The following is a 26979-nucleotide window of genomic DNA, read 5'->3' as shown; positions in this document are numbered from 1 at the left end:
TTCTTGCTCCAGGGCACATTCACATCAGCTGTTTCATGATGTTTCCAATGATTCTTTATGAGAAACAAAGCCTTCATGATTGAAAGCTGTTTTCAGGGATCAGTTTTATTAGAACTCAGGAAGTGGTTTTGACTATCAATTTATCAATTATTAGCTTATATAATATAATCACTGCATCCACACCCATGTTTAGGACTGAGATAAGTTTTTATTTTTTTTAATTCAGTATATGCTGTAGCCTTTGGCCTACTTAAAACTTCCCTTCCCTATGTGGTTTTGGTATAAGTTAATCACTCCACAACCCACTAACTCAAAACCCAGCAACACAGCTCACACTTCTGAGGACAGCCAACACAAGAATCATGCAAATCCATTCCTCCTTTATGGATTTTCTTTAAGAAAGCCAATCCATAACTTGTATAAGAAAACCCAAAGGTCCTTAATAAAGATAAACTCCCACAGATACCCCTCTCTCCCAATCCCCACCACTTCATATCCTACCCCTAACTCTGACTTTGCACTTAATTGTTGAGCATCTCACCTCTAGCTGTCTCATGGGCTTTTCATCAGTACACCTGACTCCTCTTGAGGTCACTGTGTAGTAAGTTATTCTCTTTCACATGTTTGGGATATATTTTCTCTTATATGGCATCTGGCAACATGCCTGAGAGAGGTTTTTCTCAGTCCAGCTCACCTAGTGAATGACTACCTTGGAGCCTGACAATGCTGGAGAGAGTAATCAAGACAAATTAAAAAGAAACTATAACAAAATTCATGACAGTCACAGTTAATTATCCACTCTACCAGCACCAGTATCTCCTTAATTAACCCCAAGTGCTGAGTTAGAATCCCGTTAATGAGGGTCACAGCAAGGATGGTTTTGCATATTGGTATCCAACTATAAACTCTGAAAGCTTTCACTGAAGTCTCACAGCCCAGCTTTAGCTCTCAAGGAGGATTTCCCACAAATATTTCTGAGTCAAACAAATAGATTTTACTTAAATTAGTAGATGAAAATGAGAATGATAGATGAAGTTTTCTCTGTCTTGTGCGTGGTTCAGATGAGCAGAATTAGAGTGGACACCCAGAATCTGGCCATTTTCATATCATAAACATAAAGTTAATAACACATCGCTTCTCTGAGCTTCAATACAAAATTTATTAGTTTGAAAACACAGAACATAATGAAGAGCAATCTACTCATTTCAATTGCCAAAAACTATTTAGCCAAATAAAATGTATACACCCTGCATTTTATGCTTATTTGGAACTTAATAATTACAGAATATTAAAGGAACTAAACAGAAACATGCTTGTCATGTCTGAAATGCAAATAAGTCTGAAAACCTCTACTGCAGAAATTCCCAGAAACACCTTCTAAAAACTTCTATTTAGAATGCACAGTGACTTTCTCCAGAGTCAATATACATAGTTACTCATCCTTTCTGACCCAGAGGAATAATAATCAAGCAAAGAATTTAAACAGAAGTCTGAATTTAAGAATCTCCCATAGTATGATAAAGATCTCCATGAATTACATACACCAGGTTTCATTATGTAAGATAGATTTGATAACTACACTCTTCATGAGTTTATGGTAAGAGTTACCACTACAGCAGGAGGTATAATCTCAGAAGGCGACTTCAGGATATGTGGTCAGTTATTTACCAACACATCATGTGGAGCACACAACTTCTTGAAAAATATATATCTTTTTAATATCTCATAATAAAGATCCTGCCCCTGCCTCAGTGCCCTGGGGAGAAGAAAGCTAAATTCATCATTTGATCAAGTAGATTAAATAAAACTATAAACATGTATAAAAAAAAATTCCCTACTCTGTATTTTCTGGTTAAACTTGATATTACAAAACACTGCAAAAACTTCGCTTGTGCACATATACAGCATTAGGGCACAGGCCCTTTATAATGTCTGAAAGCCTTTTTTGCCTCATTCCTCCCCTGATCTGCACAGGAAACCATCTGCTAACGGCATTGCCAGGATCCTGATGACAAAAAAGCACTGGGCTCCTGTTACTTCCATTATTTTTACTCAATTGCTTTCTCAGCTTCCCCGCTCCTGCCCCTTTGCCTGGGACCCATGAGATCTCTGGTCCAGTTCCTCTCTGCCACCCACAACAGAAAATCCTCATGTGGTCAACTTGATTTCTCTGGGGTTATCCCCAGGTGTCCCTTTCGCAAATTCAGATTGGGGTTCTTGTGTTTCTTCCACACATGCACTGCAGTACAAATACCAAACATTCACTCCACTACAGGGTTTTTAAAGAGCAAAATAATATGCATAGTTTGATTTTAAATCCATAAATCCAGTGAAGCAGAGAAAAAGAAATAAATGGGAATTTCAGAATGTCAGTAGTTGTTTAGAGACATCTTTTTCCTCCTTCCCATGCTCTTTGCTTGTTGTTATTGTTTCAAAACAGGGGTTCTTTGTGTAGCCCTAGGTGTTTTGGAACTCAATTTTTAGACCAGGCTGGCTTTGACCTCACAGAAATCTGCCTGCCTCTGCCTTCCAAGTGCTGAGATTAAATGTACGTGCCACCATCATCCAGCTCTTTACATTATTTGTGCTAATGATTATGTCTTCTTTCCATAACAAAAAGACGATTGATATTTTCAAATAAAGAATTTCTTTTAAAAGTTTTATAATTGGTGGGCTTTTTAAAATACAAAATGGAAAAGTCATGCATAGTGATGCACACCTTTAATCCCAGCACTTCAGAGGCAAAGGCAGATGGACCTCTGTGAGTTCAAGGCCAACCTGTTTTACATACCGAATTCCAGGACAGCCTGAGCTACATGAGACACTGTCTAGTTGGAAGAAAGAAGGAAGGAAGAAAGGGAGGGAGAGAGGGAAGGAGGGAGGGAGGGAGGGAGGGAGGAAGCTGATGCTATTCAGTAGGAGAATAACACTATTATAGGATCTGACTTCTGTCAGTATTTTAATTAAAGTACACCTTTGGGTCTATCATAAAAACTATAAAAATCAGGTATGATAGTAAACACCTGTAATTCCAGCATTTCGGAGGCTGAGGCAGGAGGATTGGACATTCTAGACCAATTTGAACTACAAAAAAAGAACCTGTTATTTAAAATCGTCCCCAAAAGAAAATGAATCCTGATGGACTAAGTTTGAATCTTAAAATACCTCATGAGAAAACAGAAGGAGAGGACAACTAGAGGAAGGTGGGGACCAGGGGAAGGTGGGCTGAGAGGGAGATGGGGAGGCAGGTATGAGTTGAGTAGATAAGAACAAGATTGACACACCTATGAAAATGCCATGATGACATCCCCCACTTTGTTCCCTGACCATGAAAAGCCACTTAAAACAATCATAAAACTGTTTGATTTTTAAATGAAAAAGAAGCTTCTGATTATAAATGATATACAATTATGAGTATTACCTATTCATTTTCTTTTGGAAGTTGCATAAGCTTATATTTGTATTTTCTAGATGCATCCTTACTTTTTCAGAGCTTTCTTCCTCCTAAATTTTCTGTTTTGTTTTATAAGATACATAGTGTAAGACAAATATTATTTAGTTCAGTTCTTTTATTCTATACCATGTATATGTGTATATTTAAAATCATGAAACAGTTTTACGGTAAACAAATGCAATTTTTGTTTTTCAATTGAATGAGTAAATGAGATGAATTCTGATTTTCATTTTCTAAATAATGAATACACTCCTCACTCACAGCTAAGGTATCCATCTGACTTAACCACTTGACTACCTTGTTGTTAGTCCCGACTAAGTAAAGAACACCCTCAGGCCTGTGACTAGAGTAGCCCTGAGCTTGGGCTCTCGCTGCACGAATAAAATATCCCCACACAAACAAGGGTCTGGAGACACTCAAGAACTGTAAAGTGAAACTGAGTGCACATAGGAGCTTCTGTGCCTAGTCAGAAGCATGGATTCATTTGGTGTCTGTTATGAGGTGCATTCTTGTCTGGTGGTGTTGCATACAGAAGAAAAGTCACCCCTGTCTTCACACATTAACTAGGGAACCGATACCATTCCCTGGGTGACCGTGACATCTTTCTCTCGTTAATTCAGAACACCTGATAACACTATACAATCATCTACAAATTGAAATTAAAATTGGAAGACAGCCATATAAAATAACTTTGGAAAATTCAGACTCACTAAAAGTCTAGAGAATACAGATAAAAAGGTTTTTAAAAGCAATAATAGTAACTAAAGCTTAATTGAGGTATAAAGTAAATCCTCAGGACAATTGACCCATAACTTTGCTAAATATTGAACAGAATATGATGATAATATCTAGGGGCTGGAAATGTGGCTCAATTACAGCTTAGCATGCAAAAAGCCCTGGATTGAATCTCAGCCCTGAAAAAAGAAAGAAGGTAAGGCAAGTATCTTCCTAGACCCTACAATAAATGTACACCCAGTATCCATTCATACTCACATTATGACTTACTATTAATTAATGATAATTAACTATTAATTTATTATAATTATTATTATGACTTAATGATTACATAACATAGTATAAAGTATCAATTTTAAGGGTGAAATTATATTCTAAATTTATTTTCCTTGAGTATCATGGTATTTTTGGTGGTTTTTAAGTTGTCTTTTAAAAAAGACATCATTTTTTTCATAAGATATGAAGGCCTATAACATGCTACTAATAGTATAAATTTTAATAATAAATTCCCCTTTTGGAGAAATGAGCATATGCTATAAGTTGAGAATTTTATTCAGAAGATACTCTACAATCACAATCACTACCAACCTCTCCACTGCCAGTTCTCATCTGTCTCCATAGAGGTATAAGGGACTCAAGGGCTTCTATAAACACAACTCTATGAACACACTAGAGCAACCTTTATTGGACTAGAAATAAAGTTAAAGGGTGGGAATGGAAATAAGAAAATGGTTTCAAAATGAATATGAATGACAGGAAGAAATAAGCCTGTAAGTGTTGTAAGTTGCATGCACACAAATGGCACAGAGCAAAAGTGGACTAACTTGGAAATACCACGGCAAAGGTTTAAGAATCATAAGCCAGTGAAAGAGAAAATGTTGTGTGTTATCCTCTCCCAACAGAGCATCTTCTTGTCATGTAATAAGTACTTTCTTTCTCTTCTCAACCAATCTATTTGCCTAGAACAACCTCTACTTTCCTGCTAGCCCTTCCTTAAAAATACAGATTAAGTTTTATGTCCTGCATCACTTCCTGGACCAGAGCATTTCCATCTTTAACTACAAACTCAGTCTTTTATTGCAAGTTACATGTTGTGTTCCTATGACTGCAAGTTCCTTGTAGTCAAGGACTGGGTCTTTCATTGTAATGGTGTTGTATATAGTCTACAAGTCACTAATAAATATTATATATATATAATGAATATATAATATGTAAGTATAATAGGTGGCATAATCTTTTGATCCAATCAGAGGTGATTATACCTTCTGCGTTTTACACCAGTTGAATTTAAGTTTAAGAAAGATTTTTACTAAGATCTTTAAAGATGAATATTAAGAGTAATGTCCTCTCTTGGCTTTTCTTCCTGTCTTTCTCCTTTGTCACTTACAAGTAAATAAAAGTACCAGATGAGTATTTTCTATCCAGTACAGGTGTGCAGAATTGGTCAGCTTTGCTATTTGCAGGTATATTGTTAAATAATCAGATAGATGTTGAGGTCATTATCTTCTCTGAAGCAAGTTGTTCCTCCTCATTACTATTTAAATTTCAAATTTATGGAAAGTGGTTTTGAAGTTATGAAGGAATTAATATATTAGATAACCTATTTCAAATTTCCTATAAATTCTGAGAAATGTCCATAATATCCTTCAAACAAACAAACACAATTTTTTTTTTTACACTAAACATCAGCTGTCAAACTTGCAATGTGATAGTTCCAGGAGACTGTACTCTTCATCCAATACATTTATTTCCAACAATGTTTTATTAATAATCAAATAGAGTCATAATTCATGTGCTTCCATTCATTTGGCTATTTGTCCCTGTGTTTTTTCCAATCTTGGGCTCAACAATTCATGCTCTTACAGTCCCTCCTCTTTCTCAACAATTGGACACTTGGAGCTCCACCTGGGGCCTGGCTGAGGTTCTCTGCATCCACTTCCATCAGTTATTGGATGAGAGTTCCAGCTCGACTGGTAGGGTGTTTGGCCATCTGATCACCAGACTAGGTCAGATCAGGCTTTCTCTCGACCATTGCCAGCAGTCTACAGAGGATGTATCATTGTGGATTTCTGGGGACCTCTCTAGCACTCTGCCTATTCCTGTTCTCATGTGGTCTTCATTTATCATGGTCTGTTATTCCTTGTTCTCCCTTTCTGTTCTTGATCCAGCTGGGATCTCCTGCTCCCCTAAACTTTCTTTTCCTCAAACCTTGCCCTTCATTACTCCCACTGTCGTCCAGGTTGTTCATGAACCAAAGGCTGTCGAGCCCCCAGCTGGATCAAGCTCTCTGGATAAGTGAGACAATTGAATAGCTTGAACTGTTTGGGAGGCACCCAGGCTGTGGGACCAGGACCTGTCCTTAGTGCATGAGCTGGCTGTTTGGAACCTTGGGCTTACACAGGAACACTTTGCTCATGCAGGAAGGAGGGGACTGGACCTGCCTGTACTGAATCCACCAGGTTTGAATGAAACCCCAGGGGAGTCTTGGCCCTGGAGAAGATGGGAATGGAGGGGAGGGGATGGGGGAAAGGTGGGGGTGGGTGCAGGAGGGGGAGGACAGGGGAACCCATGGCTGATGTGTAAAATTAAAACACAAATATAATAATAATAATAATAATAATAATAATAATAATAATAATAAAATAGAGTCAAGTACAAACAAACATCTACATGAACAAGAAACAAAAATTAATCAAAACCCTTGCCGTTTATGGGCTTAGATATGTCACCCAAGTCCAGTTTCCTGTACTTAGATAGTATTTTAGAGTTTAAGGAATGAAAAACTGTGGCAACACATTTGGCATTACCTACAACTATCATCAAATATGAACATTAACAAGGCTTAATAATCTTTGAAACTAAACTATCTCTTGCGTAACTTTTCCTTCTCTTAGTTCTGAGCAGTGTTTTTCTTATAAATTTATACAAACTGTGGCTGTCTTGGTACCTGTGTCCAGCAGACCTGAGCAGATAAGGAAAGCCATTAAGAATGTCATCAAGGACACACACAGGAAAATTTTTTCTTCAAGTCAGTATTCAATATTCCTTTGACTGGAAAACTGAATGTACTTATTTTAGGAATAGAAAGATAGAAATTTATTTTTACTTTGTTTTTAAAAAAGCCAAATTTAAGCCTCAATTAATCAAAGACAAAATATGACAATCTAACTTATTTATGAGGAAAAACACATAAAGATAAACTCGCAATATTTGAGAATCATCTGGAAATATTTCAGACAATCATGATATCCCATTAGGGTCATTTGGTGGAAACTGTTTTACAATTTTTAGACAATCCAGAGTACCACTAAATAATATTTCCTGGTCTTTCAATGAAATAAGTAAATAAATAAATAAGGTGTAAGAAATAATTCCTTAAAAGGAACCTGGATCATCTCTTTGGGCTTTTACCTTGTTTTGAACTATATCTGATAATGTGCCAAATTAGCAACAGAAAGGAACTTTTGAATTTGCCTGAATATAAAATTATGTTAAATGATACAGGCAATTGCATAAACATTCTTTGAAAGCACTTTTACACACACACACACACACACACACACACACACATTATTTTTTGAAAGTCAGTGGTAGACTCTAAACCAACAGTTCCTTTACTTGTGATTTACAGTCTTTGTACACACAATTGGGACAGAAAAGCAGCAAGTAAAGGAAGAGCCACACAAACAATGACAATAATCTGATACCCTGAATCCCAACCTGGACCCCCAGACAGGCATGGATAGGCAGAGTTTTCAGTTGGCTGATGGTATTGTAGCAATGCTAATTTCTTTTTACTGTATACAGTGTTTGAATTGTTGCTTTGCATGATTGGTAGGTTGTTGAAAACTCTTTGTACAGCTTTTTGGTAAATCAAAAAAGTTTGAAACATGAAGAGTTAAGAAATTATTGAAGGCAGCCAGGCATGTTGGTAGGTATCTATTTTCCTAGCACCTGGAAGCCAAAGGCAAGAAAAATAACATGAATTTGAGGCTAGCCTAGAATACATTGCAAGATACTCCCTCAAGAATAGGAAGAATGAAATCAAGGAAGGAAAGAAGAAAGGGAGGAAGGAAGGGAAGAAGGAGGGAGGAAGGAAGGAATGGAGGAAGGAGGGATGAAGGAAGAAAGTGAGGGAGGAAAGGGGGGAAAGAAGAAGGAAGATGTTTATGGACATCAAAGATCTTTTGTTTATAAATATCCCAATGTTAATCATATTAAGAATATAAAACTGGGGATTGCAGTTTGTGAGATGACCCAGAGAGAAAACATACTTGCCACCAAGTCTGATAACCTGAGCTCAACCTCAGAATCGCCAAGTTGGGAGGAGAGAACTGGCTCTTACAAATTATCCTCTTACCTCCATAGCACCATGGCAGGTGTGCACATGCACACACAGACACACACACAATAAATAAGTATAAAAAATAAGTATGAAAAATAGAAACTAAGAAATGTCTATATGTAAAATGTAAAATAATTATGTGTCTGTTTTAAAAGTTAACTAGAAGACTAACATCATTTTACACCTTTACAAACCTTACTAATATCTGGCCTAATAAAAGACAAGTACATTCTTGTCTCCTTCTGTATTCAGTTCACTATATGAAAGAAACTTGTGTTAAGTAAATACAAAGTCTAGATTCACAGAGTGTGGTGGTTTGAAAGAAAATGGCCTGCAAAGTGAGTGGCCCTTATGGGAGGTAGTCTTGTTGGAGTAGGTGCAGTCTTGTTGGAGGAAGTGTGTCACTGTGGAGGCAGGCTTTGTAGTGTCATATATGCTCAAGACATGTCCAGCAAGACAATTCACTTCGTGTTGCCTTTGGATCAAGATGTAGAATTCTTCAGCACCATGTCTGCCAGCACTTCACCACACTCCCAGCCACCACACTCCCTGCCATGATTTAATGGACTAAACCTCTGAAACTGTGAGCTATCATCTCAACTAAATGTTTTCCTTTATAAGAATTGCCATGGTCTTGGTGTCTCTTCACAGCAACAGAAACCCCAAGACACACACACACACACACACACACACACACACACACACACACACGTTTGTGTGTGTGTGTGTGTGTGTGTGTGTGTGTGTGTGTGTGTGTGTGTTAAAGGGGAGCATTTTATTAGACTTTCCAAAACCTATAGGTATTTTTTTATACTGTACCAAATTTTACAAATAGTGACATCTTAATTACAATGTGGAATAGGAAACCATAAACACAAATATTTTATTCTATTACATTAAAAGTCCAGTGTCCTGAAAGTATCAGTTGTTTTAAAATAATATATTCACTGAGTTACTTGGGCTTTCTTTTTTTTTTTTTTTTTTTTTTTTAGAGCTGAGGACAGAACCCAGGGCCTTAAGCACTCTACCACTGAGCTAAATCCCCAGCCCTACTTGGACTTTCTAAGTGTTAAAATTTGTAAGAATTATAAGATAGAGGAGGGAAAAGTATGTGTCACCATTTCTACCAAGCCACCAGAAAGACATTATGCCTAGCTGCTCTTTCAAGTGACTCCTGGCAAATGCATGACGTCAAAATCCCACTTTGTTTGAGACATGGAGTTTTAGTACAGGCAACACACATCATCACTGTGTTCAGGAGGGACATACTTGAAAGTATTTTCTCTTGAGAAAATATTAAATCACAGGCTCTTAAACTATAGGTTATAACTACATATGGAGTCTCATGAATGAATGTCAAGGGCTCATAAAATTTTGGCGATAGTAAAAGGTTTTTGAACACATAACCACCAACAATTACTTCAAAGTCAACTTTGTAATGAATCTGAAGTTTCTTTTTTTTTAGGTGGGGGGCAGGTGGTCTTTCAAGACAGGGTTTCTCTGTGTAGCTTTGCGCCTTTCCTGGATCTCACACTGTAGCCCAGGCTGTCCTTGAACTCAGAGATCCACCTGGCTCTGCTGGGATTAAAGGTGTGTGCCACCACCACCCGGCTCAGTTTCTATGGCAGCAATTGCTGTACTGCACCCTGTATGTCAGATACTATAGTCTTGGCTCTGCACATGTCAGTCAGCCACTGACGTCAAGCACTGCTTGAGAGACCGAAGATTCAAAACAACTGTATTTCTGAATCACAGTGCTCTTACTGCACATTCTGGCTTTTCTGCTCTCATAGGCACAAAATGTCTAATTACAGGAAACAAAGACAATGTTTCCTTAACATCATTCTTTGGTATGTAACTATCAAATTAGTATGCCTTTAGATTGTTTTGTATTAGAATGTTTGATTTTAATCTGTTCTTTTTATCTCTTCTGTTTGTCTTTGTAAGTGGATAGTGGGTTGGCATTTTTTTCCTCTTGCAGCTTTTTATGCTTCTTGTCTTGTAGTTTAGCGATCTTGTCTATGCTGTTGTTTCATGGAGAGTTTCTTCACTAGTGTCTATTTAGGGTTCAAAGTACCTCTTATGCTTGGATTCCTTCCCCACTCCCAGATTTAGGAACATTTCTGCTAAAATTTTATCAAATCAATTTTCTGTGACTTTAGACTTGTCCAAGCTCTTTCTATGACCATGTGGGTTCTTAACTTTGATATGATGGTCATGTTATTGAGTATATAGAAGCTATTATCATGTTTATTTTTTTTCCTTCAGTCATGTTGGAATGTGGTATTTTTTTAAAAATTTGCCTTCCATAGCTGACATGCGATCTGCTCACTCTGTTTTATTGATGATGTTTTCCACTGTATCCTTTTACTTGGTTCATTGAATTATTCAGTTCTAACACATCTGATTTTTTTTTCAAAATTTCAGTCTTTGCTGACCTTCTCATCTGTCTCACTGAGTTTCTTCCCTAAATCTTGACTTGATGTCATCATTTCATTGCCCTGAGTCTTCATATCCTTATCAAAGTTACTGATCATTTTTGCTAGCAATTTTTTGAATACATTGTCTGGCACTTTGCCCATTCGATGCATTTGTTCTATTTGAGGAGTTCACATATTTTGGAGGGGTCACGCTGCCTGGCTTTCCCATGTTTCTTCCGTCTGTCTCTGTGCTGTGATGTGTATATCTACTGGGGTGTATTTCTCTTCTAGTTTTATGTGGGCGTCTTCATAGTGATGAGATCTAATTGAGCCCTAACCTCAGGGCTCAATCTCCAGTGCTTATGAGAAAGGAGATCAGCTGCTAGAACAGCAACAACACCAATGTAGACCAGATGCAGAAGTGTGCTTTGTTGATTAAAGCCAACCACTCTATCTCCAGTTACCATCAATTAGATGACAGAAACCATACAAAGTAAGTTATGAAGTTCCAAATTACTTAGAGAAAAGTAAAGACAATAAGTGAATGGGAAAAAAGAAGGGAGCAGGGATGGGGACTGGGAAAGAAAAGTCAAGGCTAAATGAAATTATTAAAAAGCAGAAGATAGGATACCTGCCGGCACTATCTGCCCTGGGCAGGGAGAAAACATGGGTCTGTTTGGTGCCCTGGATGGTCATGCGCTCTTATGGTGAGCAAATATATGCCGGGGTATAAAAGAGAGAGATAGAGAATGGTTCATGTCCTGTAAAGAGAGGATGATCTGATGAGGTGAAGGTAGTGAGAAATAGGCTGAGGTGGGTGACCTGCTTGCCAGCTGGGGCCATGGTGATGTCCAGGCCTTGGGTGCTGCCAAGGGACATGTCTGGTCCCAGGGCCCTGCAGCAGCTGCGATCTGTAATGATGACCCTGGCCTCTGTTACCACAGAAGGTAGAGAGGATAGAGCAGGTGAGCAGGCACTGAGGGTATGAGAGCAGGAGAACTGGTCTCGCCCACCTTGTCTGCCACCCTTGTCTGCCATGTGGTGGCTTGGGGGAAGGAAAAATGCTTCCCTCACACAGCGCCACCTGTGGCAGGTGGAAGAGCTGATTCAGCCCCTCCTCACCAACTGCAGCATTCAGGAAAGTAAGCTCTGTACCTCACCTGGGCAGCACAGTGGAGCTGACCCTGCTGGTGGAGGCACAGGTGAGCAGGCTCTGAGAGCTTTAGTTGGGAAGAGCCGGCCACATAACTCCTCTGCCTTGTGGCTGTAGGAAGGGAAGAAATGCCTCCCCCTGGCCCCTTGCTGCCTGCTGGAGCCCAGAGAGCTGAACCCTGGGTCTTGAGAGTGGAAGAGCAGGCCCGGCACCTCACCTGGGCAGCACAATAGAGCTAACCCTTTGGTGGGGGCACAGGTGAGCCAACCCTGAGGCCCTGAGTGTGGGAGAGCTGATGCTGCCCCCCTCATTTGCCATGTGGTGGCAAGGATGAGGAAAAGATGCCCTTGTCTGTATGCCCCTCACCATCTGCCGTTTGTGGCAGTCAAGAGAGTTGACCCCGCCCCTCACCAGCTGCAGCAGTCTGGAAATTGAGCCCTGTACCTAGCCTGCGCAGCACAGTATAGCTGACCCTGGTTGCAGGGGCACAGATGAGCCAGACCGAGAATGTGAGCCTGAGAAATCTGGCCATACCCCTCATCTGCTACCTGGTAGGTATGGGTGAGGGAAAGAAGCCCTCCCCTGCACCCCTCACCTCTCTCAGGGTCCCCCATGTCTATGGCATGTGGGAGAGCTTTGCCTGAGGTCAGCAGAGCAACAGAGAGGTCCCTACCTCTCACCTGCTGCAGCACTCAGAAAAATGTCCCCTGTACCTCTCCTGAGCAACACAGAGCTCCGGTGGTGTAGGTGCCAGTTAGCCAGCCCTAGGCATGAGTAGGAGAGCCAGATCCACCCCTAGCTGCTTACTGTGTAGGATGAGCTGGCCAGGGCAGTGCTGGAGAGGGCAGGACCACCTACCCATGAATCACTCCCCACTTGAATCTCCTGCCTCCCAAACGTCTTGTCACAGTTACTGTAACCCTCTTCTGACTGACAACTACCTTGTGGCTCTGTCTCCCACCCAGGGGTGGCCAGGCTCCCTGACTTGTGGTTATTGATTATTTTCAGGCTCCCAAATTAGCTTAGAGCCACACACCCCCTTTTCAAGTCAGAACCTGGATATTGCTCTGTCAGGAATAGAATGCGTCAAAATGGCCTTTGCCAATGATGATGTGTCACAAAGAAATCACTTACACAAGATTGCCTGCATTTAAGGCTTGGGGGACTTTTCTACAGCTAAGATTGCCTGGTAGCCTTTTTTTCATTAAATATGTTTTATTTATTAAAATTTTTTTCTTTTTACATACCAACTCCAGTTCCCCATCCCTCCCCTTCTCCTGCCTCCTCACCTCCCTCCCACTCTACCCCCATCCACTCCTCAGAGTGGGTAAGGCCTCCCATGGTAGTCAACAAAGCCTGGCATACCAAGTTGAAGGAGAGCCTAGCCCCTCTCCATTGTATCAAGGCTGAGCAAGATATCCCACCACAGGGAATAGGCTCCAAAAAGTCAGTTACCTTACCTGGATAAGTCCTGGTCCTACTGCCAGGGACCCCACAACAGATCAAGCCACATAGCTGTCACCCACATTCAGCGGGCCTAGTTTAGTCCCATGCAGGTTCCCGAGCTGTCAGTCCAGAGTCAGTGAGCTCCAACTAGCACCGGTCAGCTTTCTCTGTGGGTTTCCCCGTCATGATCTTGACCCCTTCTTCTTCTTCTTCTTCTTTTTTTTTTTTGAATGTGGAATGCCATTTATTGAAGGAGGTCTTAAATACAGACTTACAGCACAATGGGGAACCCTGGATGGCAGAAGTTCGCTTCTGATTTTTTTTTTTTTTTTTTTTTTTAGCTGAGGATCGAACCCCGGGCCTTGTGCTTGCTAGGCAAGCACTCTATCATTGAGCTAAATCCCCACCCCTGATGTTTTACAATCTTGCTTCTAAGCAGTTAATGTCCAATATAGTGGATACACAGACAAGGAGCTTCCCTTAAGCATTCAGGAGGATGGAATCTTACAGGGAATTAACATAGGGAGGATATCAAGGTCAAGGTCAGCAAGCAATGCAACAGTTACCCAAAATGGGAGTCAGGAACCTACAGGTCTGTTCCCCACCCCACCCCCCTGCCCTTTTACTAAAAAATGAGCTTCTGACTTAGGTTGCATGGGATGTCAGCAGGTCACCTTACCTGTCATGGAGACACTGTCCAGGCCACACAGGTGTTCTGTCTTAGGTTGGTGAGCGCCCCCCAGGTAGCCTCCTTTTTAAACATGGTCCACATGGCTTACCTTGTGTAGGATTTAGCTTCCCGCCTAGTTGATGACTGGACTGATTCCTCCATTTCATTGTTTAGCCTATTCTCGAGCTTTTCCATCATCCTATGATCTCTTTGATGATTTCTGATGTCTTCCCCTATCTTTTTGTCTTTGAAAGGGAGTTTATCCTTTGTTTCTCTGACCTTTCTCCATCCTGCCAGCACAGTATAGCTGTTTCTAATCTGCCCTTGTAGCACACTCCCACTTTCTTACATACTTACACCTCCTTTGAGCCTCACTCTAGGGAAAGGAGGAAAACCCTCCAACCTCACCAGTCACGTGGGCAGAATGGTCAACGTCACGTTTCTCACACGTGCTTGAGCATGCTAGATAAAAGCTTCTAGGAAGCGCAGACGGAACATAAGACTGTGTCCCCCAGACACTCCTTGCCAGAGGCATTGAAAGGGGCACAGAATTCAACTCTAAAGGGTGGAAGTGGGCATGGGAACAATACATAGAGATTTCCTGTCAGGAAGAGCACGATCCAGAGGCAGATAATATCATCAGCAAGCGGGGTTTCTGTATCTGTATCTAACAAAAATACCTGTCAGAAGAAAAGTCAACACATTGTTTAGAAAGCTGAGCAAACATAGCGTCACCAGAACTGTGTGAAGAAAAATGTCGGAGGAAGTTGCTCAGAATGAGAGAGGAAGGATACAAGACGTGAGGTGGGTGCTATAAAGGAGTTAGTCAGTGAAACTATTTGGTATTTGTTAATGTAATTTAAGGGAATAAAATTTTAATTCTAAAGATTAGAAAAGGTCCAGAAATCATGAAAGTACCCAAGTTCACTAGAACAAGCACGGTGGGAACAAAAACACTAAGATATCCTTTCCAATGTCTGAGATGGGAAGAAGTCAAGAAGCAACAGCACGTCTCATCAGGGTAGCTGGAAAAGCAGGCACTTCCAAACACAGCCCATCTGTCTACGTGTCTTTGGGAATGAGAATTGGCAAGATTAGCCGGGTGGTGGTGGTGGCACACTCCTTTAATCCCAGCATTCGAGAGGCAGAGGCAGATGAATCTCTGTAAGTTCAAGGCCAGCCAGGTCTATAGAGCAAGTTCCAGGACAGTTGGAACAACACAGACAAACCCTGTCTGGCAAGATTTAACAAAACCAGGTATATAGTTCCCTGGTGTTAATCTGTTATTATTCTTCCAACAATATGAAAAAAACATGTCCTCACGGTTACTTTTTTTGCTGATTTTATATGCAAGATAGTGAAAATAAACCAAGTAGCTATATTAGGATACTGGCTACATAAATTATCATCTATTTAATTAGTGGAATGTTATGCCACTATAAAAAGGATAAAGATTATTTTAAGATAATTTGGGCCTATTTCCAGGATAAAGCAGAAAAAAGCAAATTACAGAAGAATATTTACAGGACTCTACATTTTATACATATAATGTACTATATACACTATAGATAGATATGTAATAGGTAGGTAAATCGATAGATGATAGATAGATAGATAGATAGATAGATAGATAGATAGATAGATAGACAGATATGCAGACAGACAGACAGACAGACAGACAGATATTAACATGACCAGAGCACAGAAGCCAGATAATAACAGGGTAGTATGAATGTGGAGAAACTAGAAAACCCCCACAATGCTAAAAGGGATGTAAAAATGATGCAACTATTTTGAAAAAGAAAAAACAGTCTGGTAGTTCCTCTAAAGGTTAAATATAGAGTTGTCAAACGACCTAACAAGTCCACTCCTAACTACTTATCCAAAAAACAATATATACTTATCTTTACATGAGCCCTGACCACAAATGTTTATAGCACCACTATTTAGAGCAGATGCAAAGTCTAAAATGAACAGCCGAACTACCCATCAATGATGAATAGAAAAATAAGATGTGATATATCAGTGCAATGGAATATTACCCATTTGACAGAAAACCACCCTAAAAGGAGTAAGGAGGGAAGAACCACATAAATAATTTTGAAAAGCATCTTGTAGATCATAAGACTAAACACATGGTGCTAGAGATGGCTCAGTGGTTAAGAGCACTTGCTGCCCTTGCAAAGGACCCAGGTTTGGTTCACAGCATCCTCATCCAGTGGCTCACAACTGTCAGTAACTCCAGTTCTGGGGAGAACAAATACACTTCTTTGGCCTCACCAGATCCCAATGCTTATGGTGCACATACAGACAAGCAGCCACACACACTCACATGAGTGAAAATGAATTTCAAAAAGACCAAATGCATAAGGGTTCATGAATAATGCATCCTGATTAGTAAATCTGTTTTTAATAAGAAACATGCCTACTAATTGGACAAATAACTAAATACACTCTGATGATGAAACCAATTGTTTCCCATTGTTAAAAATATTGCAAATAAAAAATGTCAACCCCATAGTATTGAAGGAATGAAATCAGTAATTTCTTGGAGGAAAATTCTGGCAGATAATATTTTAGTGAAATGATCAGCTTTGATGAACTTTACAGTACAACATACTGGTGCCATGTACAGCCTGATGACATGAGTCTCTATGGTAGTACTGTACACTCAGTGAGAATGGGAAGCGCATTCCACTCACGGGAAAAACATCAGCCAAACCAACATTAAGATGCTCTCTGTAGCATAATTGACCAGTATTTGTAAAAATTATCAGATTAAAAATAGATTAACAATGGTGAGAGTGGTGAGAGAGAGCTGATGGGATGCATAAAGTGAATGTCAGTTCAGGGTGGAGTTTGGAATGGAGAACATTTGTGGAAAATTCATGAAATTTTGTTAATAACAAAGCATTATATTAGTCGGTTTCATTGTTTTGAAAATTAGTCTTAACTTAAAAGTTATTCTTAATTTTAAGGAGGTCTGAGTGAAAATAAATATTAATTACATGAAATCATTCATTATTTTTAAAAGTTAAGAGAAAATTATTCTTAAAACTGAGCAGATGGGCTGGAAAGATGGCTCAGAGGTTAAGAGCACTGACTGAGCAAGCGAGAATTGTTGAGACCATGATTGGAAAAAGCACTGGGACAAATAGCCAAACTAGTGGAAACACATGAACTGTGAAACAATAACTGTGGAGCCCCCAGCTGGATCAGGCCCTCTAGACAAGTGAGACAATTGAATAGCTTGAACTGTTTGGGAGGCACACAGGCTGTGGGACCCAGACCTGTCCTTAGTGCATGAGCTGGCTCTTTGGAACCTGGGGCCTATGCAGGGACACTTTGCTCAGCCTGGGAGGAGGGGAGTGGACCTGCCTGTACTGAATCCACCAGGTTTAAATGAATCCCTAGAGGAGTCTTTGCCCTGGAGGAGATGGGGATGGGGGGTGGGCTAGGGGGAGGGCAGGGGGGTGGGAGGAGGGAGGACAGGGGACTCCGTGGCTGATATGTAAAATTGAATTAAATTATAAAAAAATGAACACAGACTGCTCTTCCAGAGGTCCTGAGTTCAATTCCCAGCACCCACATGGTGGTTCACACCCGTCTATAATGAGATCTGGCGCCCTCTTCTGTATACATAATAAATAAATAAATCTTTTTAAAAAATGAGCAGACTACAGTGAGAATATAACAGACATAGAAATGAAACTAATAAAAACAATTGTTCAGAAAGTATGACAAAACAGAACATGTTCTGTAGCATGCTTCTTCCCCATAGGGTACCAGAGGTTGGACAGAACTTCTGTCTGTGAAACAATGTCTTCTGTGTTTGACAAAGCTGTTGCACTCATGAACTCATAGTGGCTATGGTTGCCTGAATAAGACTTAGACAAGATCAAGCCAATCAAAATTCCACCACAGATCAGGAAGGCTTGTGAGCTTCAATCTACCTGAGGAGATACTGGTACTAGAGGTTATGGTAGTTTGAATAAGAATAGCCCCCCAAAGAATATTTAGTTCCTAGTTGTGAACCATTTGGGAAGTATAAGGAGGTGTGGCCTTGTTAGTGAAGGTTGTCATTGGAGGCGAGCTTTGAGGTTTCAAAAGTCCAGGCCAATTCTCTGTTCACTGCCCAGTACTTTGGAATCAGATGTAAACTTTCGCCTACTGCTGCAGGGTCATTGTTGCCTTGCTATGTGCTGCCCATGCTGTTCATGGACTCATCCTGTGAAACTGTAAGCAAACTCTGCATTAAATGCCTTCTTCTTGGTTCTCAGTTGGTTGCCTTGATCTTGGTCTTTTCAAAGCAACTAAGTAACTAAGTAACTAAGACAAAAGATGCTGGCATAGAGAGAATCAGTTTCTTTGGAGAAGTGGCCTAGGTTGATCTCCTATGCTCTAGTTGATGGCCAGCACTTACACCTGTACACATGCAGAAAGCATGATGGGACTTAGTGAGTTATGAAAAGACATGAAATTGGGAGAGAGGGGTGGTGGGGAGATCTAAGGTGAGTTGAAGAGGAAATGTGTTAGATATGTTTCAAATACAGTGTATACACATATGGAACTCTCAAAGGATGACTAAATAAAGTACCACAGAAAAGAAACAAATGACAGTGGAAAAAAAAGTACTGTTGTAAGGTTCATAACAGAAAGTGATTTAAGGAAGTAATATTATATACAATTGGGCTGTGATGAAATAAAAATGCATTTTGTTAATACTTAGAAAACTACTAAATTTATACAACAAATAATGATCTGTAAGCCAATAACAAACTTTTGAGTACTGGAAATATGCAAATGAAACAAAAGAAATTTAGTCAAAGAGTAATTAAAAACAAAACAGTTGAAACACATAGAGAATTCTAGATTAAAATGCAAATATTTTAGCAATTCTTTTAAAATGTTTCTGAAGATATCATTTAAAAGACAAACTTTGCTTTTGAAATAACAATTGAGAACTGAGGATATGGTGGCAGAGCCTTTGTGGGTTTGATCTTTACCACTTCAAAAAGCAAACCCAAACAAACAACATCTATTTACATTATAACAGAGACATACTTACCATGTATTGTCTTATATGTTATATAATCAGTACATTTAAAAGATAGTGCTAGTTCAATGATATTAAAGTGAATATGAACCACACAGAATCAAACATTCCCAGGAAAGTTGTAGCATATTATAGAGACATGGTAACACTTGATACTAATCCCAAAACAAGTTTTAAAAAAAAAAGTCAAGGAAGAGAATTCCAAAAGAGAAATGAGAAAGTGAAATGGCTGCCTTCAGTGGGCTGGTGTGTGTTTGGTGGTAAAGAAAATTAGTCCAACAGTAACATATATGTTAAATAAGTGATTTGTCTGAAGAAGGACTGGAAAATAACCTGGACAAATATAAAAAGGATAGAGTTTGATCCACGAATCCACAAGATTTCTGAAGAAAACAGTGTGATTGAGCTTACAACAATTTAGTGCAAGGAAGAAGACTTCTTAGGTCGAGAGAAGCCTAAAATAGACACAGTTGAGAGGAGGAGGTGTCAGGGATGATGTTTATAACTTACTGGCCTTGAAGGCATTGTATTATGACAGCACCTAAGACAGACTAGATTTTAAAGGGAATGAAAATGTTAACATCACTGTAACCATTGTTAATCATAGGGGTTACTAGAGCACAGTACATCTAAACTGGGTTGAATTGTGCCTGCTCACTCTAGACTCTAGAGTTTAGAGTCAATACCAATCAAATGTGTCTAAGCAAATGGCAGGGATTGTATTTCTGAACAAATGGGAGAGTCTTCCTTAATTTTCCCCACAACTTAATTGTGTTTCACTACCCTTTTACTGCTATTTTTCTCCATTTATTTTGAATTAAATGTTACACTAGTTTTCACAAACACTGACTGCTAAAATCATAGGAGGATTGTTGCACTTAACAATATCAGATAGTATCTTTTGTCTAAGTTCATATTTGCTACTGGAAACAAAAGTAGTACACTTGCTTCTGCCATCCTCATTCATGTGAACATGATTCATTTTCTACATTGTTTTAGATGGACAGACAGGCAAGTAGATGTTAGATAGACAGACTGATGACAGATAGGTAGGTAGGTAGGTAGGTAGGTAGGTAGGTAGGTAAGTAGATAGATAGATAGATAGATAGATGGATGGATTGATAATTGATTGATTTTGTTTAAGTACTCTTAGTGATATTATTTTAATAACTCAAAAACATTTTAATAAGTTCCTTTAATTACCACAGTCATTAATAAAGGCATTAATAAATGGCTAGACTTTTTTTAACTATGCATAACCCAGAACTTAATTTCTACTGTGCTACTGGACTAGCACAGTGTTTTTTATATCACTAATTCTAAATATTTTATATACTATACTGGCAAACAAATTTGTATAAATTGAAAGGAAAATGCCAATTTCATGTTTAAAGAATATAGGAAAGAATCATTCACTTCCAGATTGGCAAGTCTTTAAGCCTTTGGGTGAGTGACACTAATTCACAAGAGCAAGGCAAAATGACAACGGCAAAGAAAAGACACACCTATGCTGTGGGATGTCCTGTATGCTGTGAATATATGTTTCAATGATTGATTTATAAATAAAACACTGATTGGCCAGTAGCAAGGCAGGAAGTATAGGCAGGACAAAGAGAGAGGAGAATTCTGGGAAGTGGAAGGCTGAGTCAAGGAGACAATAAGGAGCAGGATGTAAAGTACCAGTAAGCCATGAGCCACATGGCAAGGTATAAATTAATAGAAGTGAGTTAATTTAAGATAGAAGAACTAGATAACAAGAAGCCTGCCATGGCCATATAGTTTCTAAGTAATATAAGCGTCTGAGTGATTATTTTATGACTGGGCTTGGGACTGTGGGGCTTGGCTGACCTAGAGAGAAACTCTCCAGCTATATGTCTATAATGTTTCCTGGGCTCTTTAGAAAACATGAAGTTTTTTTCTGCTTATGTGCAGACCTATGGGGGAAAAACATACCAGATCTCAGGAGGTTGAAATGTTAAGAAAAGGGGCACACGTGATGGCCTGCAAGGAAATCCTGGTGAATCTGGTTCTACAATGTCCCCCAGTGTGCTGTTGGCACAACTAAACACAAAGATAGTAAAGGGCTAAATCCTTGTCAAAAGAACTGATGTGCAGATAAAGCATATTAAATGTTCTAAGATCCAAAAAGGTACCCTCAAATACATGGAAGAACATTATTAGCAAAAGAAGGAAGCCAATGAGAAAAATTTCTGAGTTCACTCAAACTGTAGTCCACTCAGAGAAGCCTACTCTGAGAAAAAGCAGGGGTAGAACTAAAAGAACCTACCTGTTTTCTGTGGATCCACAGTGTAGAAGGAGTAAATAATACTAATACAAACAATAATAACAATACTTTAGGATTGTAAAATAGGTATCACTATTTACATTTGTTTTCTTGTGATCTAGTTATTGAAATATATAGATGATATATAAATAGATGATAGATAAATGATAGGTAGATAGATGGATGGTTGGATGGATGGATGGATGGATGGGTAGATGGAAAGATGGACAGACAGATACATACATACATACATACATACATACATACATACATACATACATATACACAATACATACATACAGACACACATACATAGGTAGGTAAATGTTAAACAAGTAGATGGATAGATAAAAACTCAGTATTGCTTTTAGTCTGTTTTGATTTGGTTTAGTTCCTTTGATTTAATATAAAGGGGAGTTGCTACAGAATGAACTTTGTTTTTACTCTGCACTAAATTAAAGCAGTATTGTGACCACAGCTCAGTATTCAAGTAGCTGGCTTTGCTTAAAGAAAGAAAAGACTCAAGTTGACTTAACAAATTCCATTTATTGAAGGCTCATTCAAAGCCCTATTTTCAGCTCAGACTCTAGAAACTGACTTAGTTAATTGGGAACATTAAGAATCACCAAGGGTATAATTGCCCCTTTCATTTTGCTTTAGGAGAAAAAGAAAGTGATTTATCTCAGAAAACAAGAGCCAAGGGGCTTAGGAGGAAAGAGAATGAGAAAATGTTGTTTCAAGAGAAACATAGGGGAAAATCTTGTCATTGACTCAACTCGAGGGTTGATAAGAAGCCCTTAGTGGCTCTCAAGCACAATAGAAACTGTAGTATGTCAAGAATCCACTGGTTACCAAGATACACAACCTATGGTCTACTTGGGCAAATCAAAAGATCCTATCAGATGTGTCAGCTCAACCACAGTCAGTGCTTACACACACACACACACACACACACACACACACACATCAGGCATTAGGAAAACCAGTGTTGATTTTAGTGATCTGACAATATTATATTTCAAATGAATAGCTCATCTTTTAAAAAAAATCCCTTCTAGACTGTCTACTATCTTAGAAATCTGAAGAATTATTTTCAAGCCACTAAATTTTAGAGCATTTTCTTGTTCATCAACACATTATAATAATGTCCCATCAATTGCAACTAAAATGTTCTATATAAGAACAGGTGGTGGTCAGGATTTGATGCTTGCTAGCCTCTTTTATTAATCAAAGATACACTTTCTACTTCCTCTAAACCCATCATCTTCATTCAGTATTTGCGCCTCCCAGAGAAAATTTTAACCCACATTATAATTAGTTAACTGAGCACAGATCATCATATAAATTAGGACACTGTTGTTGCAGAAATCTCATTTTGTAAATACCATGTTTGACTACTGTTGATGCTTCAATAATTACAAATTTAATATATCTCTAACAGCTAAACCTGAGGGTATATTTGAAATAAGTTCTTCAGTTATCAAATTTACAATCTTACTTAGGCAAATTGCAACCCCCACCCCAGCCAAAACCCCTCCTACATGAATTCCCTTGCACATGACCCAGGTGACAATCACCATAGAAGTCTATAAACTTTCCAGAGTTCTGAGGATCTGCAGTAAGAATATGCCTAACCCTAGGAAAGATTTGTTCTTCTGATCAGAAGCTAGCCCTAACCCTAAATGAGCTAAGATAACTTCAGAAACCCCATTCACATGTTGTATTAGTAGGTTCTCTAGAGGAACAGAACTTATAGAATGAATCTGTATATAGAGAAAGGGGATTTGTTAGAATGCCTTATAGGCTATAAGCCAGCTAGTCCAACAATGGCTGTCTACAACAGAAAGTCCAAGAATCCAGGAAAATTTTCAGCCTATGAGGTTGGATGTCGCAGCTGGTCTTCAGTATATGCCAGAATCCCAAGGAAGTAGGCTCTAATGCCAGTAAAGGAAGGAAATTGCCAGCGTTAGTGAGAGCAAATGGACAGGGAGAGAGAAAGCTTCCTTTTCCCATGTCCTTGATAGAGACAGCCAGCAGAAGGTGTCATCCAGATTAAAGGTTTGTCTCCCCATCTCAAATGATCAAGATTAAAAGTGGTTCTTCCCACTTCAAATGATTTAATTAAGAAAAAATAATCTCCCCTAGTTGTACCCAGCTGCTTGGATTTCAGTTAATTGAAGATGTAGTCAAGTTGACAAAAAGAGCTATCACATACATCAGTACTGAGACACTCCCAGTACTGAATGAACCACACACACCATTCAGTTGACCTGAAACCTGAGAAGTTGGTAATAGCAAGCAGAGGTCCAAAAAGCCACTAAACAAAGATAGGACAGATATTTCCTCCCGAAAATTACCAACTACCTAACCCAGGATGCCTAGATCCCACCAAAACAATATGTTGCCACCAAAATAATATGTCTCCTCACATATTAACAGTCTCTGAGAAAAAGCAACTTAGATGATACTCAAGACAGTGAACTTAAAATGGCAGGTATATGCTCAAGCTTAAAGAGGATATGAATAAATGCTAGAATGAAGACAAGGAAAACATAGACAAATGTTAAAATAAATTAGGGAAAGCAATTCAAGATACATTTGCTGTTTGAAAAAAAACAGTGTTTTAAATTTTGCAAGAAAGTTAAACATATGCTTTGACAAAATTGAAGAATTTGCTATAGAAGCTTCCATGTGTACCCACTGTGTCTGCCTTACACCAAACCAAAATTTTATCAGCTGTTCTATTTTGTCTACATAAGGCCATCCATCTGTCTATGGAATCTCTCATATCACAACGTTCTTCCCATAATGGAGATTTCATTTTGCTTGACAAAAATAAAATAAAAACATTTTTATCTTTCATTTTTCAAAACATTGGAATGAATTCATTCTAGTTAATTCCAGATGTAGACGACAAAAGTAGCCATCACACACAAAACACATCATGGAATCAATTTTCATGATGGAACAAACTTCAGTTTTATTTCAGAAAAGTAAGAGCCATAGACTAGATTAAGTCATATATGACACTACATTGAAAAAACTTATTGTGAATCAAAAGTAGCATTTGCTGTGACCTCTATAAATGTTTTCTATGTGCTGTAACTGCACAAGCAATATAAACATTTAACTAAAATTAATTTTGCCTTGATGTTCCAAGCTCTGCCTTAACCTTACTAGAGATGCCCTCTAATAAGGTGTGAAGAATAGACCTGCATTATTTGTAAAGAGAGGAAGGTGTGAAACTGATAACATCAAAGTTTCTGTGGGCTATTATTCCTCCAAATCATTTGTCTTCATGGGAACTTCCAATGACCTTAAGGAAGGATTGCAGATCTTTCAATCTGTCCACAAGATGTGCTCCTCTCTTGAAAATGACTCATTTAAATTCTTAGATATTTATTTCATAATTGTTTAATCAAGAAAATGAATTTTAGCTATGAAACCTTGGCTAGGTTTTCACAACTTTTCTAAAATTTGTTTAAATATCACTTAGAATTTAAAGGGCACTAAAAATGGGATAGATGTCCCTGTAGGCACATGGTACCACACCACAATTCTTTTCACTGCTAATCTTTCCAAAATTACGAGTCTAGAGCCACTAGACCGATCCAAGTAGTTCAACATTTTCCCTTGCCACAAAGGAACACAAGTTTCCTTTGGTTCACGGAAAGGGACTATATAAAAGGCACAACCACCAGGAAGAAATAATCTGTATGCAATTAAAATCATAGTTTTTATGCAAATCAAAACTGCCAGCCATGTCTTTGTAAGTTGATCTTAATGTCTCCAGTAAGATACATTCAGCACCCAAAGTCACCTCTCTACTCTTCATGCTCTGTTATCTCAGTCAGGATTCATTCATCAGAATGGCTCAATCTAGATTCATTCACCAGAATGAGGGTTTTGCATCTTGAACCTGAATAAATGAGATGAAGAAATATGGAGTTACTGACACATAGGAAGTTCACACACAAAAGCAGCACTAAACATCATGGATCCACCAGGTGTATCTGTAGTGATACTGTAACTGCTGAATATCAAGAAGGAAACAGGAATCTTTAAGAAAAGGCCCATATTTTCTGAAGTCCAAGGAGATTCTTTCCGAACATTATTAACAAAATCAAAACCTGGAATGAGGCTGCTTATTTAATATTATCTTAAATTATCCAAGGAAAGATGCTAAAATGTGGTGACACATGTGGACTTAAAGCACGGGCTGCTCTTTGTTCCTTTAAAAGCAAGATTCAGTGGTGACTATCTTTGGAAAATTATTCAGATTTGCCTTCAGGTGATCTCATTTAAGGTTCTAGCAAATGAACACATTCTTAGTCTTTGGGAGAAAAAACTGACCTTTGTAGGAACATGCTCTGATTTTTCCAGCTTACCTTGATTTCTCTGGCTTTCAGGTGCTTTGGGGCATGGTTAAAAAGGAGCTTCAAGGGGCAAACATGACGGTGAGCACATGCTACCCCAGGATGCCAAGGCAGGGAGAAGACAGCCTAGGCTACATAGCAAGACTTTTTTTTTTTTTAAATAATTGTAAGTACCTTTAAAATTCACAAGCAGAGCAAGGGGATTTAGTCAGTAAGGTACTTGGCTGTGCAAGAATGAGGAACAGAGGGAGATTCGAGTTTAGTAAACTCTATTTTTTAAAAAAATATTATGGAAAAACAATGACACCTGATTTAATCTTTGACCTTAATAGGCATGTGCAAACATGTAGGAACACAAACAACAGAAAATACACAAATACACAGTCATGTAATTACATATATGAAAGTGCATGCACACAAAACACATAAATACACACTGACATTCACTCACAGGCACACACACACACACACACACACACACACACACACTCTAATATACTAACACAATTGCACATGCTCATATCTATCAACCCACACACACACACTTGCACACATGGTCCCACAACCACATAACTATGTATACACATGCACACATGCATTCATAAATGCATACACGTGTACATCTTTATACAAGTGCACACTCACACAATATGCACATAGGCATTCACAGAAGTGGGCATACCTGCAAATATACATAACCAAAAATTTGCATACACAAGTGCATATGCACACATACATAAATGCATGTGCAGATACATGCAGACACATACATGTGTACACCAAAAGAAACATATACCTGGACTAACATGAGCACACACACATGAATCAATCACGTGAATGAACTTGTGCAAATACCAACATATGCATTAGAGATATTCATATGTAAAAAAGATCAATCAACCACTTGTGCACATGCATGCACCTCACATGAACACACATACATACATGCATACAATGTATGTGTACTTATGCATATAAATACACACCCAGTCATGGACATAAATGTGCATGCACATAAATGTGCACACACACACACACAC

Source organism: Onychomys torridus, chromosome 9 (assembly GCF_903995425.1).
Source record: "Onychomys torridus chromosome 9, mOncTor1.1, whole genome shotgun sequence".
Classification (NCBI taxonomy): domain Eukaryota; kingdom Metazoa; phylum Chordata; class Mammalia; order Rodentia; family Cricetidae; genus Onychomys; species Onychomys torridus.
This window is presented reverse-complemented; position numbering follows the sequence as displayed.